Raw genomic sequence first — 6000 nt, forward strand, 5'->3', positions numbered from 1 at the left:
TTGTGATTTAACATATCTTCTGAAAAGTTAGTGGAAGTCATTTCAGTAGTAATCAGCAGAAAAGAATTAAACAAATGCCCGAAGGGTAGAAGTTACAAGGCCATGAAGAAAGGTCAAGAACAGCTCTGTACCATTTCCAGGAGGCTTTTACAATTATCTGACCTAGACCTTCCACTGACTGGTGAGCTACCAGCCCTCATCAGTCAACTGCTTTCGAAATCTCCTGTCACTTGCACTCAGTTTCATCATCAGAATCGTCCATTAATATTTTCCAGCTGATTGACAAGGTACAGCACAATGGAGCAACTTAATCACTGAAACTGATAGATTCTTTCACTGAATTACTTGACAGCTGATGAATTTTGTCCCCAGGCTTAGTGGATACCAAAGGTATCAAATGGCACTGACATTTGCAAATTTTCAAAAGCTGTTAAAAATGCAAAATACAGTTACAATTGTCTTAGATTGTCATAAAACTGAAATACCCCAAAAGTTAAACATTTACAACAGTTAAATATAATTGAATCAATTCAAATAAATAAAAGGGAAATTTTGTGTTTATTTTGCTCCTGCCATCCTCCCTTCCAAGCCAAGTTGATAGATGCACTCATTTTCTGGCAAGTTAACCCAACACAAGTTCAGAAGGCAGATTTCCAAAACTAAGAGCTCAGAAATCTGTGGAATGCTAGATTCCCAGCTGGACATAAACAAGTGTCTAACACCGAAGTGCAGCTTTCCCAAACCAAAGTTTAGCATTTCTGCTTTTCTTAGCAACTCTGAAATCTCTACCCAGTTATCTACAAAAAAAATGTCAGCAGTTCCAATTAGAACTTCTGGCTTTTACTTGGGAGACCCAGGCTGTTAAAATTAAAATTTATGTTATTGAGGTATCTGTATCATTTACTGACATTTTGGATGAGCACCTAGATCTATTGCAATATGTCTTTTGAAAATATTATAGAAACTTATAATATTAAGAGATTACTTCTAATTTTCATTGTCCTTTTGAGAGTTTTCTTTCCTTTTCCGGCTAAATGACATTTTGAAATATGAGAAGAATTCCCCAAGTTTATTTTTATGGACAGAAATAGAACTAAAGCTCTGCCAAGTAGGTCAATCTAAAACCAGTGACAGACTGCAACCCACCTCCTACTGTCTTCCTACTTACACTTACTGATGGAGGATTTTCCACCTAACAAAGACCATATGAATTAATGACACAGATTGCAGGACAGCAGACATGAAACATGGAGCTTTGCCATCTGTCTTGAGAAAAGCTCCAGGTTTTGTGAACATTGGAGTTGTCCCTACTGGTGGCCTTAATGGTCCGCTGCTCTTCCAAGTGCCCTTACTCCTCCAGCTTTCAAACATGTTGCATTGTTATTAGATGGCACGTGTGCCTTTGTAAGGACAGGAATCTCAGACATTACCAGTACCTTTCTGCTTCATAATTACCAGCATCGCTTGACTATAAACATTTTTCCTGGATCCAAAATTATTGTACCATCACCATGATTTACCCCACATTCCAGAGATATAATGGTTAAGTTTGGTAAATTGTGCTTCCAGTGACAACATGGCATGACCACAGCGACATTAACTGTCCGTCCCTAGAACATCCTCAGACTGTGTTGTTCCTTGACACACAAGGCACATTTCATCTTAGTATGTTTTGATGTACATCTGACAAAAAGATCTTAATCTTAATCCATGATTAACCCAAGAAATAGAAGGAGTAGGCTATACTGGCTGTGGTGAACTACATATACCTGTCTGGACACGCCCCCTGCTGACTGCTCCTGTGGCTCCTCCCACAGACCCAGGTATAAAGGCGATTGAGGCCTGAGCCCAGCCTCTCTGTCTCCAGGATGTAGTATGGTAGTCAACTACTGCTTGTCCTTTCTTCTAGTCAATAAAAGCCGATATCTCGCCTTTACGTCTCAGAGTGAGTTATTGATGGTGCATCACTGGCTATGAAGCTGCTGCACTAGATCTGGTAACAAATCCACTTTTCTTGTATGACGCATAATTATTTATTCCCATGTATTCTAGGCATCCTGACTCTCCAACTTTTGCAAATTTAACACAGGTAATAAATACTTCAGCACCTGTTGTAGAAACTATATCACTTGTAAACTGGTGGAACGCAAAAGGCCAGGCAGCATCTATAGGAAGATACACAGTCGACACTTCAGGCCAAGACCCTTCGTCAGGACACTTCAGGCCAAGACCCTTCGTCAGGACACTTCAGGCCTGATGAAGGGTCTCAGCCCGAAATGTCGACTGTACTTCTTCCTATAGATGCTGCTCGGCCTGCTGAGTTCCACCAGTATTTTGTGTGTGTTGCTTGAATTTCCAGCATCTGCAGATTTCCTCATGTTCACTTGTAAACCCTTAGCTTTAAAAACAATCATCATCCTCATAAGCAGATGAAGGACAGCTCACATGTTTTTTCATCGTGGCTATTGGCCATAGATTTCATTAGCATAGCACCCAAGAAAACAGGATGTTTGGTCTGATCTGTGCAGTAATTGCAGTACATCTGCAAACATTGTAGATCTTTTCTCAAAAAAAGACTTTTATCGAAAAATAAGTTATTTCCAAAAAAAAAATACTTTGGAGAAGTGAATCAATTTCAGAATCAGAATTAGGTTTAATATCAATGGGATATGTCATAAAATTTGTTGTTCTGCAGCTGAAGTACATTGCAATACATAATAAAACTAAATTACAGTAAGCATATACTATATATAGGGTAGGCAGAGCGGATGGGGGTTCTATTAGTAGAAAATGATTTCTTATCAGATAGCCAGCAGGTTGTAAGAGTGGGCTCCTTCACCTCCAACCCTCTGACTCTCAATACCGGAGCTGCACACTGAGTATTGAGTCCCTTCCTTTACCCCCTGTACACCTATTACTGTATTGCCACCCACTGCTCCAATCTGCCAATTAAATTTGTCGATGATGCTACATTGATTGGCCTTATCTCAAACAAAAACGAGGTGGCCTACAGGAAAGAAGTCATCTCTGACACAGAGGTGTCAAGAAAACAACCTCTCCCTCAATGTCACAAAAACAAAGGAGCTGGTTGTGGTTTACAGGAGGAATGGAGGCAGGCTAAAGCCTATTGACATCAATGGATCTGTGGTTGAGAGGGTGAACAGCTTCAAGTTCCTTGGCATCCACATCTCACGTGAGGTCATTCCATGGACCTCACGTGGTTTGTACACACCAGCTGTGTGGTGAAAAATGCACAACAACACTTCTTTCACCTCAGATGGTTGAGGAAGTTTGGTATGGGTGCCCAAATCCTAACAATTTTCTACAGGGGCACAATTGAGAGCATCCTGACTGGCTGCATCACTGCCTGGTATGGGAACTGTACTTCCCTCAATCACAGGACTCTGCAGAGAGTGGTACGGACTGCCCAGCACATCTGTAAACGTGAACTTCCCATGATTCAGGACATTTATAAGGACAGGTGTGTAAAAAGGGCCCATAGGATGATTGTGGACCCGAGCCATCCCAACCACAATCTACTCCAGCTGCTGCCATCCAGGAAACAGTACCGCAGCATAAAAGCCAGGAGCAACAGGCTCCAGGACAGCTTCTTCCACCAGGTCATCAGACTGATTAACTCAGGCTGATCTGAGTGTATTTCTATGCTACATTGACTGTTCTATTTATTATAAATTACTATGATTGCACATTTAGATGGAGATGTAATGTAAAGATTTTTACTCCTCATGTATGTGAAGGCTGTAAGAAATAAATTTAATTCAATTCAATTCACATGAAATAAATCCTTAGAAAGAGGTGACATAGGATCAAAGGATGTCAAATCCTTGTGGGTAGAGTTAAGAAACTGCAGGGGTAAAAAGTCCCTGACGGGAGTTATATACAGACCTCCAAACAGTAGCCAGGATCTGGGCTACAAGTTACAATGAGTGACAGAAAAGGATTGCAAAAAAAGGCAATGTTGCAATAATCGTAGGGATTTCAATATGCAGGTAGATTGGGAAATTCCAGGTAGACAGGGAATTTGGAGACTGCCTGTGAGATGGCTTTTTACAACAGCTTGTGGTTGAGCCCACTCGTGAAATGGAAATTCTGGATTGGGTATTATGTAATGACCCAGACTTGATTAGGAAGCTTAGGGTAAAATAACTCTTAGGAGGCAGGGATCATATGATAAAATTCACCCTGCATCTTGAGAAGGAGAAGCTAATACTGGGTGTATCAGTATTTTAGTGGGGTAAGATCAATTACAAAGGCATGAGAAAGGAGAAGCTACAGTTGACTGGATGACAGCAGAACAGCAATGGCTGGTTCTTCTGGGGAAAATTCAGAAGATGCTGGAACAATACATCACAGAGGTGAAGTATTCTAGAGGGAGTATGAGGCAACTGTGGCTGATAAGGCACTGCAAGTCAATGATAGCATAACTGCAAAGAGAGCATATAATATAGCAAAAATTAGTGGTAAGTTTGAACATTAGGAAGTTTTTAAAATCCAAGTGAAGGCAACAAAAAAATCTGTAAAGAGAGGAAAGGGGAAATATGAAGGGAACCTAGCCAATAATATAAAAAATGTTACAGTTCTTTTTTCAGATATTTAAAGGGTAAAAGAGACAAATGTGGATATCAAACTGCTGGAAAATAACTCTGTAGAGGTAGTACTGGGAGGACAGAAAAATTGTGTATGAACTTATTTTGCATCAGCCATCACTCTGAAAGAAAATAGAAGAATGCAAGAAATACAAGAGTGCAAGTGGACAGAAGTGTGTGCAGTTGCTATTGCTAAGGAAAAGTTGCTTGGGAGGCCGAAAAGCCTGAAGCAGAATGTCACCTGGACCAGATAGACCACGCCCCAGGGTTCTGAAACAGGTAGTTGAAGAGATTGTGGAGGCACAAGTAATGATCTTTCAGAATCACTACATTCTGGAATGGTTCCTGAGGAGTCGAAAATTTCAAATGTTACTCCCCTCTTCAAGAAGGGAGCGAGGCAGAAGAAAGGAAATTATAGGCCAGTTACCCCGACTTCTGTGGTTGGAAAAATTATTCAGAAAGAGGTTTCAGGGTACTTGGAGGCACAGGATAAAATAAGTCAAATTCTGCATGATTTTCTATAGAGGAAATCTTGCCTGACAAATCTGTTGGAATTATTTGAGATAATAAAATGGAGGATATACAAGGGAAAGTTAGTGTATGTTAATTTGGATTTGCAGAAGGGATTGACAAGTTGCTGCAGATGAGGCTGCTTAACAAAACAAGAACAATTGGTGTAACGTTCTCCTTCGGGTGTAACGAACGCCGAATTTAACGTCCGGATAAACCACAGCCAATGCAAACCAGATCGCAGTAAGATTAACCATTTACTGTTCACTCTTCACATTAACATATGGTGAAAACTGTTGATAAAACAATACAAGATTGATACAGTATTTGTTCCTTCCTTAATATCACATTTCAAGTGTAAATACTTGCAAAGGTGACTATAACTACATTACACTAAGGTGCAGTATACAGGGAGAGTTTACCTGCTCCATTGACTACTTTAAATACACTTCCATGCAAACTATCCGCGACTCTTTAACTAACGAAAGCATAAACATTATCTACCGTCGTTACTTCTAACAGGATCGGCATTAACATCTTAGTTCAATATATCGATTATCTATTAACTTACAGCGTTGCTCTCACTGTGATTTCTCATGCCTGCAAACAACTTCTGCTCAGGTGTGCCTCATGGTGAGCCCCCACCCTCGCGCTAATTTCAAACCGGTGTTTTCCCACAAGACGCGGCGAAACCGGATGTGACGTCATCGCATGCCGATATATTTTACATGCAATGAATATACTTTAAACACTTCTAATTCTAACTAGAAAATACTATTGAATGAATTACTAAGTGAAAATATTATAAACTAAATAACTGTCGTAAAGACAGCACAATTGGTATTACAGAAGAGGTACTAGCATGGATAGAAGATTGGCTGAC

The 6000-nt window shown here is 40.1% G+C and overlaps 1 long non-coding RNA gene across 1 annotated transcript in view; it reads right to left on the reverse strand.

The window, feature by feature from the left end:
• The window catches only part of LOC132394288 (uncharacterized), a 632507-nt gene extending 626787 nt beyond the window's left edge, over window positions 1-5720 (reverse strand). The window contains exon 1 of the long non-coding RNA XR_009512258.1: window positions 5689-5720. This is a non-coding gene — a long non-coding RNA (uncharacterized LOC132394288). The remainder of the gene's footprint in view (window positions 1-5688) is intronic.
• Between the last annotated feature and the right edge of the window lie 280 nt (window positions 5721-6000).

Source organism: Hypanus sabinus, chromosome 5, assembly GCF_030144855.1.
Source record: "Hypanus sabinus isolate sHypSab1 chromosome 5, sHypSab1.hap1, whole genome shotgun sequence".
Lineage (NCBI taxonomy): Eukaryota > Metazoa > Chordata > Chondrichthyes > Myliobatiformes > Dasyatidae > Hypanus > Hypanus sabinus.